The 13,605-nt window shown below is 45.6% G+C and overlaps 1 protein-coding gene across 2 annotated transcripts in view; it reads right to left on the bottom strand.

Annotated features, from left to right (window-relative positions):
• Nucleotides 1–13,605, bottom strand: part of TSPAN9 (tetraspanin 9) — a 200,795-nt gene that overhangs the window by 177,580 nt on the left and 9,610 nt on the right. Inside the window, exon 1 of one of the 2 annotated variants that reach the window (XM_090273852.1) lies at nucleotides 10,600–10,641. The exons of the other annotated variant lie outside the window; for it this stretch is intronic. The gene's annotated coding sequence lies outside the window, so the exon portion shown is untranslated. Of the gene's footprint in view, nucleotides 1–10,599; nucleotides 10,642–13,605 lie in introns of those variants that run through there. 2 annotated transcript variants of the gene reach the window in all.

Raw genomic sequence — 13,605 nt, 5'->3', positions numbered from 1 at the left:
ATCATTAGCATTTTGGGTATATTGCCTCTAATCTTTTTTACTCATGTTTTTAAAAATCACGATTTATAGTCTATACAGTTTTATGTCTTACAATATTTGCTTGACAATTTTTGAATGATTATCCTGAGTCATTGTATGTCATTTTTGAAGACAAGATTTTTTTTACAGAAAATGTCATATTTATTTATTTTAAATAATGTATTTTATTTGTTTATTTATTTATTTTTAGAGAGAGGGGAAAGGAGAAAGAGATGGAGAGAAACATCACTGTGTGGTTGCCTCTCACTCGCGCCCCTAACTGGGGACCTGACGTGCAACCTAGTCATGTGCCCTGACTGGGAATCAAACCAGCGACACTTGGCTCGCAGGCCAACGCTCAAGAAGACAAGATTTTTTAAAGGCTGTATAGTAGGACATAGATGAATGTATCAAAATTTATACAACTAATCTTTTACTGTTGGACAATTGGTATGTTTCCAATTTATAACTGTTATAAATAGTGCTACAGCAAAGATACACACATACATGATTACCTCCTTAGTATAAATTCTAAGGAACAGAATTACAGAATCACAGAAAATGAATATTTCTCAGACTCTTGATATAAATTTCCCAATAACTGTACTAAAAATAATTCTAAGCAGTGTTACATTTTTGCAGCTCTAAACAAAAACGGCACTCTATCTGGGCATTTTCTACATGGACCAGTTTTAATCATGCTGACAGCTGAACCAGTCCTGTTCTGAAGTGTCTCTTCAGCTAGTAGCTCATATAGGAGATGAAAACATGGCTCAAAACCACTCTGGCAGCCCCACTGTTAGCACCAATCACACTGTCCTGCATCAGAGTTAGCTGGTACCAGGTGTGTTTCCCCGCTCTGCTGTAAAACTCCAGCAGTGCAGGGACTCGGCCCCAGCCACCTTTGCATCCCTGCACAGCCTTCAAACCACTCTTCTTCTACCCCTGGTTCTCACACTGTTTTTTAAACTCTTTCCGACACCCATATCCCTGCCTAGTCATATGTCACAGGACTTCGAAGTGAGAAGGATCTGAGGTATCATCTTGGGCACACTCTTTACCCAAGACGCCTCAGATGCCTCATCTGTAAAATGGGGGTAATGATACCTCCCCGAGAGAGTTACTGGAAGGACTAAGTTAGATAACTCCTGAAAAAAAAAATAAAATAAAATAAACCCACCAAAAAATTGCTTAATCCTCTACCCGCTGGAGGCGATTAAAGAATCATACAGCTGTCTTTCTCATCTGAAGCTCATCCAGGTCCTGAATGCCTGGGGAGAGACTCAGAACCTTCAGGAACTGAGCCAAACCCACTGAACCTCAAACCAAGGGTAATGGAGGTCTCACAAAACTTGGCTTGGATGATAGGCAGGCAGCTGGTCAGCACTGAGCCTTAGAAGCTCTGGATCAGCTGTGCACAAAGGACTTGGGACATGCTTAGAGAAACCAAAAAGCAGCAACTTGAAATCAACCCAACCAGGACAGGACTTTGGGGCACCAAAACCAAGCAGGGAAACCATTCAAGGTGCCACTGGCTCCTCCCAGCTGGGAGCCTGTAAGCCGGTGACGGTTCAGCCACCACTCCCTAGCTCCCGGGACAAATCCACTATTGTTCATCCACGATGCTGGGAGTTGAGTCACAGTGGCATTGTCCAACAGCTCTATCAGGAGGAAACAGCTGGAGAGACCAACACCAAGTGCAGGAAACCTCAGCCTCGACCAGGGCTCCCCTGGGGGTCCCGCCCTGTTTGCGAGGCCCTGCATCCTGCCTGCCTGGCCCTCAGGGACCTCCACCAACCCAGAGGCATCCACAGTCTGAACAGATAGCCTTATTTTCTGCCTCCATTTGCCTGGGGCAAAATACAAGCTCTTTGTGTAGCCTTTGACAACTCTCCTAGGGGAGAAGAGGTGGGATCTCCTGGGTTCAACCCACCAATAAATAGAAGCCAAGGTGCAAGAACAGGCAGTAAACCAAAAACAATTTGGAGAGGACATATCGTATGGCCAGAAGATGGACTTCCCCTGGACTAAAAACAAGAGCAAGTAGATGCCACCTCACTGCAACAGTGCATTCTGAGAGGGCTAGAGGCTAGAGTCTTTAACCCTTCTGAAAGAGGGAGTCTTACCGATTTCCTTATCTAGAGACCTGATGCAGGTTTCCTATGCCCCAACAGAGGACCCAAGAATCCCTACTGGGATTCAGAAATAACTCAGAAAAGGGGCAGGGTGGTCACGGATTTAAGTCCTAGAGAGCCAAGTTTGACTTCTGCATCTAACAGAGTAGCTGTGGGACCTACATGGTGGAAGTTACAGCACAGCCTTAATCAAGGTTTGCAAACTCAAGTGCCTACGGGAGGCAGGTACAAAGTGTGAAAGAGTGACGCCAGCTAGGTTTACAGACATGTTCTCAATACTGTCAAGACAAGGCGTCAGGGAAGCACAGGCTCCATCTGAAGGTAATGGCTGAGACTCAGATCCGGTCAACAGGTGCCACTGGGCTGTAAGGGCTCAATACAATTAGATCTTAAAATAAAAGCCAGAAATTTTTTTTTTTAAGATTTTATTTTTAGGAGAGGGGAAGGGAGGGAAACTGAGGGAGAGAAACATTGTTGTGTGAGAGAAACATCGATCAATTGCCCCTCACATGCCTCCAACCGGGGACCTGACCCACAACCCAGGCATGTGCCCTGACCGGGAATCAAACTGGTGACCTTTCGGTTCGCAGGCTGGAACACAATCCACTGAGCCACACTAGCCAGGGACAGAAATATCTATTTTTATGAAATCTCTTCAATGTTTAACTGTTGACTAATGAAACATCAACTGAGCCAAAACAAAATACATCTGTAGCCAGAATCTGACCTATGGCCACTGGATTGCAGCCTCAGCTCTGGACCTTAGGTCCCTCATATATAAAATGAGGACAAATAAAAGAGCCCGATTTGGGAGGATTAAATCGGATTAGGCCTGTCAAAGCGCTTCACACTGCCTGATACTAGAGAGCACTTGACAAATGGCAACTGTTAACTAGGCAGAGCTAAAAGAGCCTTGAAGAAGATTCACCAACCTTCTCATTCTATTAAAAAGGAAACTTCAGAGAGGTCCTAGGACTGACCCACGATCTGTAAATAAGCCAGCGGCAAGAGTCGGGCTGGACCCAGATCCCAAACTATCCCATAAGTCCCAGAGACCCAGGAGCCTCTCTCTGTTAAGGGACTCAGTTTGTCACAGATAGCCCCGCAATTGTCCCTCACCAGCGCTGGTCTCACCAACTGGGAGGGGCAGCTGCCCAAGGTACATGTGGTGTGCACACCTATAGAACTCAGCCTCACACCAGGCAGGTGACAGGGCTCATTCAATGTGAACTGACAGACTGGTCCGTGGAAATGCTCCTCCTCCCCCCACCACCCTGCAGTCCAGTTTATATTATGTTGCATGGACTGGGCCCTGTGTCAAGCTCAGTCCCCTTACCTGTCACCTACCCCAGCCCAGGCTGAGCAGTACGGGAAGACTGGGCACAAAAGGATGGGGCTGACATCAACAGGGGGAGAGGACGAGAAGGGGGCAGAGGAGGCCTGAGTGAAAGAAGGTGGGCCAGGAGGCTAGAAGTGTACTCGGGGCCAGTGTGGGCTGGTGCGGCTAGGGAAGAGGGGGTCACTGAAAAGCAGGGCAGGTGCAAGAGAGAGCTGGGAAGGAAGGCTGCGGCTGCTGGTAGGATAAGGGACCCCAGGCTAAGGGGACTCTTGACCAGCAAGCCTGATGGGTTTCTGCCACACAAAGGTGCTAATTAGGCAGCATGGGGCAGGTTCCCAAAGCACTGAACTGTGTTCTCTTAGGTAAATGAACAGTCAAGGTCGTACCCTGTCCCCAGGCCCCAGGGGGATCTGTTTGAACTTGTCCTTACTGGAAAACTTTCCACCCGTGATGTCTCAAGGAGTATGTATGGCCCTGGAATTTCTCCTGGCTCCATCCACAGCATACATTAAAGCTTTCCAATTAACATGAGCTTTAAAAAGGCAGCAGGGAAAAGGGAGAGACGGAGCTTGGGCTCTATTTTCTAATGGAGGCATCTTAAGTTGTAGAACTTCATAGGCTGAAAGGACTCGAGGGACCATCTGGGACAAAGCCCTCCTGTTACAGCGAGGCAGGGAGGCCCAGAACAGAGAGTGATGTGCCCAAAGTCACACGGCCTGTCAATGCATACTGACACCACTCCGGGGCCACCCACTGCCAGGCCCAGGCCCTTTCAGTGACAGGAAAAGGCTTCGGTCACTATCTCATCTTCTCATCTACAAATACTTCCAGAGCCACAGCAGTGTCACAAGACTTCACCTCCCCAAGGGGTCTTAGAAAATCCACACTTATAACAAAGGTCCAAGGCCATCCACACCTTTTAAGCACAGGTTTCTCTCACCTGCTAATAGCTCACTCTCCTCCCCAAATCACAGGAGGTAAACTGAAAGAAGGGAGGGAAGACAGACATGTCTGAGGGGTAGAGAAGCGAGCAGGATGAGTTCACCTCGGGGAGGTTCTTAGGTTAAACCTGCAGCCCTTGCAGGGCCAAGGCCAGTCCAAATGAAGGGGTAAGGGAAGGATGGCTGAGACTCTGAGCAGAAAAAAGAAACACACAAACATCATGTGGTTGAAAGAGAGGTTTTCACAATATTCCAGAAGGGCAGGGGAGAGATCTGGGGATTACAATAGTCCTTGTGGGGCTCAGAATCAGGTTTCCCCACCTGGAAAGAACACAGTCTTTGGAACACCCAGATTCGAGTTTAAATCCCTTCTCTGGCACACCCCACTGTATAAGCTGGTGGGGTGGTGGGAGCAGTAATGAGTCCCTCTGGGCCTTGTGGTCCTTATTTTACAAAACAGATGCATAAAGGGAAGCAATGAGCACTGGTTACTCACGTCACTGAGATTTTCTTCCTGAGATTAAACCACCCTTCACCCCTTTATAAGCATCCTGATGGCAAAAAGCATAGCCACTTGTCCATCTGGGGTCAGAGACGAGTTTGGAGAATGCTGAAGTGTGACTGACTTTCTAAACTACATCCCACCTCCACTGTGAGTGGTGTAACCCAAGGGGCATGTGTCTGCTCACCACGCTACTACTCACGCACCCAAGAAGGGTGCTCAGCTCATTTCATCCCACTCCAAACCACAGAGGTTCCTGAGTCCAGGATGACCAGTCCCTCAAGACCTCAGCCCTGTGCCCCAGCTCTCCCACACCATCCATGCTTGCCATACTTAATAGATGTCACGTGACACTATTCACATCCCTGGAGGGCACTAGGAGGAAGAAAGGGGAGGGTAAATGCTTTCCCATAGGTTACAAATGAGAAAATCGAGGCAAAGAAATTTAGATCATTTCCTGCTACCTGGCAGTCAGTCCAAGGCTGGTTCTCAAGTTGGTGGCTGGTAGTAGTGAAGGTATGCTGGGCAGGAGTGGCAGCGTGAGGGCTATGGGATCTACGGGCAAACTCAGTGAGGTTAAGCTGAGATAAAAGTTTTCAAATATTTGTCAATAAACACAGACTATGTGCCCTGTTCCATTAAAAAAAAAAAAAAAATCAGGTAATCTAATAGGAGAGATGGGTTAACCTCCTCATCATCCTGGTCACCATCCCCACTAGCTACATAGTGCTTATATCCAGGCAGGTTCCAGATGCTTTACATATGTCAACTCAATATTCACAATAACCTTGTGAAATAGGTGCTTTACTATCCCCATTTTACAAAGGAGAAAAGATTCTCAACAATTTGCCCATGGTCATAGGACTGGGGAGTGCAGGCCAGGATCTGAACCAGGACACACAGCCTTCACCATTTCCTATCCTGCCTCTCACCACACCAGCTCCTCCACTCCCAGGCCCACCTCCTTCACCACCCAAGCCATGAGGTAACAGGATGGCAGGCAAACTCTCAGGCCCTGAGGTTCCAGTACCTGAAGCAACTGCCTCCCAGCTGCAGGAGCCAAGGACTCAGATCATGATGGGCTCCACAGATGTTCCATCTTTGGCCTCCTGCCTCCTCCTCCAGGCTGGGACGAGATACAGGAGGCAAGAACCCGGATTCTGCCACAACACACTTTTCCCACAGACTCGGAACCCCAGAAGAGATGGATAGGGGAATTTCTGAATGAGTAACTAATCACAGAAGAATAAAGTTATGTAAATCAGCCTGGAACACAGAAAGAAATCAGGCATGGGCTTTCTTCAAGAATCAGGTTGAGAAATGGGAAATGCCCAGAATGTGGGCCCCGCCACTGTTCCCGCCTTGGGACAGAGCTGGGCCTGTTGTGGGTTTCTAGACTGTTCCTGATCACAAAACTACAAGGCTTTTACCACACAGGCAGCAGCAGAGGAATTGCTAAACACATTTGGATTTCTCCCACCAACAGAAAAGAGGCCTTAGGATACAAAAATCAGACAGACAAATAAAGCTCTGATTCCTCTCCCTTCCCTGTGTTCTGTTTTTGCTGAAGTGCTTTTATCAGTGGGACACTGGTCATCATCCCACGCCTATGCTTTATAAAACTGTGCCCAAGAAATGTATCAACTGCTTGGCCTCATCAGGACAGGAGGTAACAGTGGGGAAAATGCCAATCGCAAACCTTTCAGCAGGGTGAGCTGCCCCAGCCATGCCCATCAGGGAGCCTGGTGATGAAGACAGTCACTGCCACCTGCCTAGAATCAGCTTGGACAGTGCAAGGAGGAGACTGGACAGGCTTTCACTGAAATTTCATTTTTTTCCTTTTTTAAAATTATTTGTGATTATGTTATTACAGTTGTCCTGATTTTTCCCCCTTTGCTCCCCTCCACCCCACACCCCCAACTCCCTCAGGCAAATGCCACACCATTGTTCATGTCCATTTGTCATGAGTATAGGTTCTTTGGCTACTCCATTTCCTACACTGTACTGCACATCCCCACGGCTACTCTGTAACTACCTATTTGTACTTCTCAATCCCCTCACCTCTTTGCCCATTCCCCCACACCACCCTCCTGACATCCATGATTCTGTCTCTGTTCTTCTTGTTTGCTTAGTTTGTTTTTTAAATTCAACTGTTGATAGATATGTATTTTTGCCATTTTATTGTTCATAGTTTCGATCTTCTTTTCCTTAAATAAGTCCCTTTAACATTTCATATAATAATGGTTTAGTGATGATGAACTCCTTTAGTTTTTTCTTGTCTGGGAAATTCTTTATCTGCCCTTCAATTCTAAATGATAGCTTTGTTGGGTAGAGCAGTCTTGGCTCTAGGTCCTTGCTTTTTAGGACTTTGAATATTTCTTGCCAATCCTTTCTAGCCTGCAAAGTTTCTTTTAAAAAATCAGCTGACAGTCTTATGGGAACTCCCCTGTAGGTAACTAACTGCTTTTCTCTTGCTGCTTTTAAGATTCTCTCTTTATCTTTAATCTCTGGAATTTTAATTATGGTGTGTCTTGGTGTGGGCTTCTTTGCATCCATCTTGTTTGGGACTCTGTGCTTCCTGGACTGGCATGTCTATTTCCTTCATCAAATTAGGGAAGTTTTCTTTCATTATTTTTTCAACTAGATTTCCAGTATCTTGCTCTTTCTCTTCTCCTTCTGGCACCCCTATGATGTCAATGTTGGACCTCTTGAAGTTGTCCCAGAGACTGCTTATACTATCTTCACTTATTTGGATTCTTTTTCCTTCTTGTCATTCTGATTGGCTGTTTTTTTATTTCTTATGTTCTGAATCATTGATGTGATTCTCAGCTTTATCGTTCTACTGTTGTTTCCCTGTAAATTGTTCATTTCAATTAATGTATCCTTTGTTTCTGACAGGATCTTTTTTATGCTGTTGAGGTCCCACTGAGTTCCTTGAGCATCTTTATAACCAGTGTTTTGAACTCTGCATCTGATAGATTGCTTATCTCCATTTCATTTAGCTCTTTTTCTGGAGTTTTGATCTGTTCTTTCATTTGGGCCATGTTTCTTTGTCTCCTCATTTTGGCAGCCTCCCTGTGTTTGTTTCTATGTATGAGGCAGAGCTGCTATGACTCTCTGTCTTGGTAGTGTGGCCTGCTGTAGTAGGTGTCCTGTAGGGTCCAACGGCACAGCCTCCCCTACCCGCCAGGCTGGGTACTTGAGGTGTACCCTTCGTGTGGGCTGAATGTACCCTCCTCTTGTAATTGAGCCTGGGTTGCTATTGGCAGATCAATGAGAGGGGTATACCCAGGCCCGTCAGCTATAAGGACCCACTGCGATCACTGACCACCAACCTCCAACCTCTGTGTAGGATCAACTGTGCAGGAGCAGGATGGTGGTGCTCTGACATGGTCCGTAGCTGTCCACTGGGTGCGCTGACCCTGGGGTTTCCTGGGTAGTGCAGGCCAATGTCAGGCCCTACCTGTGTTTTGCCCGGGGCTACGCTGCCTGAGCTATAAAGCAATCTGAGATGGTTGCTATTTGTGCTAGACTTGGAGTTTCAAAGCCAAGCTGTGAATCTAGGCTGGCTGCTGCTAGTGCTGGGTCTGGGGCTCAATGAGGTCAGCTGTTGCCTGTTTGGTAGGATTTTGGAAGTTGTGAAGCATGAGCCAAGACCAGTCATTCATATGGAAAAGCAACTTGGGAGGGCCCATAAGTTGGGTAGGGTGGAGTCCCTGGGGATCTCCAGGGCAGGTCAAACGGTGTCAGCTAGGTAATGGAGTCTCAGATATGGCACCAGCTGGTTAGCTCAGTCTGGATGAATGTGGTTTCTTTAATGCCATAGTTGCCAGACTTACATTCAACTCAATTTCTGAAGGTTCTGAATGATGTTGTTCTATATTTTAGTTGTAATTTTGATGTGGTTGTGCGAAGAGGTGAGCTATGTCTGCCTACACTGCCATCTTGACCAGTTCTCAAAATTTCATATTTTTCGTAAGTTGAAATGAAATTATCTTTCCTGCTTGAGCACTTCCTTCTATAAAACCATCCTGCTGGTAAAGGTGAAGATCTGTCACCCTCCAAGGCTTACAACTCATTCTGGCACTCTGTGTGCATCTCCACCAGGGAAGGCTCAGTCCAAGTCCAGGAAACAAACAAGTTGGAATGCATCCAAAGGCAGCAACAGGGTGGTGGGGTCTAGAAATGAAGTGATCTGAGAAACAGCTGGTGAAGTGGAGACGGAAGAGTAGCTGTTGTCAAATACTAGGGTTGTCATGTGGCCGGGGGAGCAGGCTCACTCTCTCAGGCTCTGCCCTTTTACTCACGTGAAAACTGAGGCTTAGAGAGGACCGGCATCTGCAAGGCCAAGCAGTTGCACAGCAACAGCACAGGTGTATGAAGCTAGACTGCGCTCCAGGCCTGCATCCTGATGACTGCACTGCTCACTGTGGCAACTGCCTTGACTATGGAGGCAGCCAGTCACAAAAGACCACATATTGTATGATTCCATTTACATAAAATGTTCATAAAAGGAAAATCTAAAGAGATGCAAAGTAGATTAATGGTTGTCTACGGCTGGGGATGGGGGAGACTTTGGGGGGATGACAGTGACCGTGGCTAATGGGTACAGGCTAAAGGGTACAGGTTTTCCTTTGGAGGTATGAATGTTCTAAAATTGACAGGGATGCCCTGGCTGGTGTGGCTCAGTGGATTGAGCACTGGCCTGCAAACCAAAGGGTCACCAGTTCAATTCCCAGTCAGGGTACATGCCTGTGGTGCTGGCCAGGACTGCAGCTGGGGGCGCATAAGAGGCAACCGCACATTCATATTTCTCTCCTTCTCTTCCTCCCTCCCTTCCCCTCTTTCTAAAAATAAATAAATAAAGTCTTTAAAACTGATAGTGACGATGGTCACACAACTGAGAATATGCTAAAAACCACTGACTTGCACATTTTAAATGGGTCAGTTTACAGTAAATGAACCATATCAACAGCTGTTTAAAAAAAGAACCAGCTGACTATCTTCCTCAGTTTTAACAGATTATAGGGAACCTGACAAGGGATAGATTATGAATCAAGTGAGATAAGGCAGCAGCTCACAAACTCACTGTCTCTTTCCCATGTCCAAGATGTCACTCACTCATTCAACAAATATTTATCAAGAACCTACTATAAGCCATAATTATTATTTTTTTTTTAGATTTTATTTACTTTTAGAGGGGCAGGGAGCAAGAAAGACAGGGAAAGAAACATCAATGTGTGACAGAAACATCAATCTGTTGCCTCTCACACATCCCCAACTGGGCACGTGGCCCACAACCCAGACGTGTGCCCTGACTGGGATTCGAACCAGAGACCTTTTGGTTCACAGGCTGGTGCCCAATCCACTGAGCCACACCAGCCAGAGCTATGGGTCATAATTTAGAATGCACAACATCAGAGGTCAGTGAACTAGAGGTAACAGGCCAAATCCAGCCTGCCAGGCAAAATTTGCCAACTCCTTTGCTAGATGCTAGAGCTGTAGGAGAATAAAAGGGATCAGTGATCTCAGTAGGGGCCTCCTTGTGGAGTTTACATCCCAGTGAGAAAGACAACCATGTAGGTGAGGTCCAATTATAAATGGAGGTCCAATTATAAAGGAAAGAACCTATAGCCTGTAAGAGCTCAGAACAAGTGAACTGACCTGGGCGGGGGCTCGGGAAAGGCTTCTTGGCAGATGGACTTGACCGTGAGACCTGAAGGAGCAGAAGGAAGCCACATTTACAAAGGCCTTAGGGCACGCAGCCTGGTGAAGGCAGCAGTGCAGAGTGGAGGGTGGGTCCTGCAGGGCACCCTGCTTCCCCAACCTGTGCTCCCCTGCCTGTCCCCAGGTCTCACAACCTCAGGTCCAAGATCCAATATCATACAGGACACAAAATAAGAAAAATCTCTCACTTCAAAGAGGAAACTGGAAGTTGAGGAAACAAGCCCAATACCTCAGCTCTGCTCCTCAGATAATGGCACTTGCTATTTCCAGGGCCTGGAATGTATTTCCCCAGGTCTCCCAGAGGACTGTTCCCTCAATTCCTTGTGGTTTCTATCAAATGTAACATTTCCCTATCCACCCCACACAACTACCTTGCCTTTTCCCCTTCTCCCTTACCCCTCCAAGGCCCAGGCATTCCTATGCCCTGACCTTGCTTAGTTTTCTCCAGCACACTTAACTCTGCCTGTTACACATGCATCAGTTAGTTCATTGACCAGCTTACACTAGAATGAAAACCTTATAAGGGCAGGAACTTCATGTTCTTCATAGCTATATTTCCAGCACTGAGACATGACATAGAGTCAGCTCTCAAATAAATATTCATGGAATAAACACAAAAATCTTAAAGAAAATTTAAGGCCTAAATTCCTTGATTTGCAACCTTGGGCAAATTATTTCTTCAAAACTCAGTCTCCTCATTTGTAAAATAAAAATAATAAAAGCACCTACCTTGTGGGTAAATTTGGTAATGCACATAAATGTTTCCTATTATTGTTATTACCATCATCTTGTATTATGGGCCTATTTTGTAACTTGTGTTGAGGAGTCTGAAACACATATCCCATTTAATGTTCATATAAATGCCATGAGATAACTTTTATTACAAATTCCCTCTAGACAGATGAGACTACGTAAGCTGCCCAAGGTCACACAGTGAGTAAGCAGCAGAATAAAAATTCAAACTAGCACCACTGGGCTTCAGGGTCTACGCTCCTTATCTCTCTGCCCACCTGCAAAATGAAAATGCCAAAGGAGGATAGAGAGAGGGAGACCAGGGTATCCTGGAACAGGTGGGGCGTGCTCCTGAAAGAACCAGTGATTCAGATTCTGTATTGAAGGACTAAAAGGACTCAGAGGGGACAAAAGTCATTCTAGGTCAAAAAAAGGAGGTGGGGCAGTTCTTTTCCACAAGAGACTTACACTATCGTAATACAAACAAGAGAGGACAATAGTGGAATCACAGGACTGGCACTTGGATGAAACCTTAGATGCATCCGGTCCAACCACTTGTTTTACAGAGCAAGAAACTAAGCTGGGTGAGTGACCCGTGAACAGTTCTGAAAGCAGTAGATTGTGCCTATGCTGATATTTCTGTTCTAAACTAGATGCATTCTTGCTCTTATTCATTTAATTCCTCTTCAAAAATCTAGATGTAATACATGCTAATTAAAGCCAGAGAAATTAGGCCAAAGGAGGAAAAAGTTAACATCCCACTACTAGCCATGAACTATGTTAAAGAGTGTTATAGTTGACAGGTTCAGAGTTACATTCAGTGGCTTGCATATCCAGAGTTGGAACCTGGGTGAACTGTGCTTCTGTTTTTATTTTTGTTTCCAAATTTGTTTGTAGTTCATTTGCTCATTCATTCATTCATTCAGCCAGCAATTTTAAGGATCTCATAGGTAACTGTCACAGTTCTAAATTACTGGGATTCTGCAACAAACGTACTTAATAAAATGACCTTTCATTCCTTTTCCACAAAGGTTAAAGAAACACATCCACTAGACGGGATGGCCCTGGTAGGGTAGCTGAGTTTGAGCATCTTCCTAATACATCAAGGTAATGGGTTCGATCTCCAGTCAGGGCACATTTCTAGGAGCAACCAATGAGTGCATAAATAAATAAAACAACAAATCAATGTTTTTCTTTCTTTCTTTCTTCCTTCCTTCTTTTCTTCCTTACCCCCCACCCTCCCACCCACCCCACTCTCTAAAATCATTTTTTTTTTAAGTTTGTTGATTGTAGAGACATCAGTTTGTTGTTCCACTTACTGATGCAATCATTGGTTGATTCTTGTACATGCCCTGATAGGAATCGAACCTACAACTGTGGTGCATCAGGACAACACTAACCAACTGAGCCACCAGCCAGGGCTCTAAAATCATTTAAAACAATACAAAAACAAAAACAGGGAAACTAAAGACAAACTGCATTCTGACCAAAGCTCTCAGCAAGAACACATGCATTCACCACTGTTGTCTCCAATGCGTCACTAACACAAGAGACTTTTAAGACATAAATCCAGAATTTCAAAGAGAGCAGAAAAGGAGATGATAATAATGGAATTTTAGAAACTGGAGAGTTGAAGGACAAGTGCTAACTGACTACAGAAGGCTTAATGATGGCAGCAGCAGGAGGGGCTGCCAGGCAGCCTGATTAAAGTTTGCTTTAGAAAGTCTCCCATTACTACCTCCCTCAGGCAGGTGACTATACCTACTCCACCCTAGGGGTATATTCTTTGGAGATGGTAAACCATGTCTATGGAGTCGGTGATATGCAGGGCACCACACTGAAAACAAGGGTTAGCTGAAGTACAAGAAACCCAAATCTGTGCCCTTCCTCCATTAGGTTCCTGGGCACAGGGGTCAGCTTCAGACCATCCAGGTAGGTGAGAAGATTTTTCTCTAGAGAATCTGAACAGCTCAAGAGAAAACACCTAAGATACTAACTTATTAGGTTCCTAAATGAAATAGGCCACCCAGGTCACCCTATGTGAGGCCTAGAGCCCACAAGGGCTGCACACACACACACACACACACACACACACACAAAGATTAATACCCTACACAAATGCAAACATATCACCAAAGACCACTAGACTTCTGGAGAAAACTTGTCACAGAAGAGACAGAGGGAAAACACACACATACTTTATAGGAAATG

This window comes from Furipterus horrens, unplaced genomic scaffold (genome assembly GCF_987537825.1).
Source record: "Furipterus horrens unplaced genomic scaffold, mFurHor1.1.pri manual_scaffold_4, whole genome shotgun sequence".
NCBI classification, from domain to species: domain Eukaryota; kingdom Metazoa; phylum Chordata; class Mammalia; order Chiroptera; family Furipteridae; genus Furipterus; species Furipterus horrens.
Note: the sequence above shows the minus strand (reverse complement) of the source record. Positions and strands in the feature narration are given on the sequence as shown.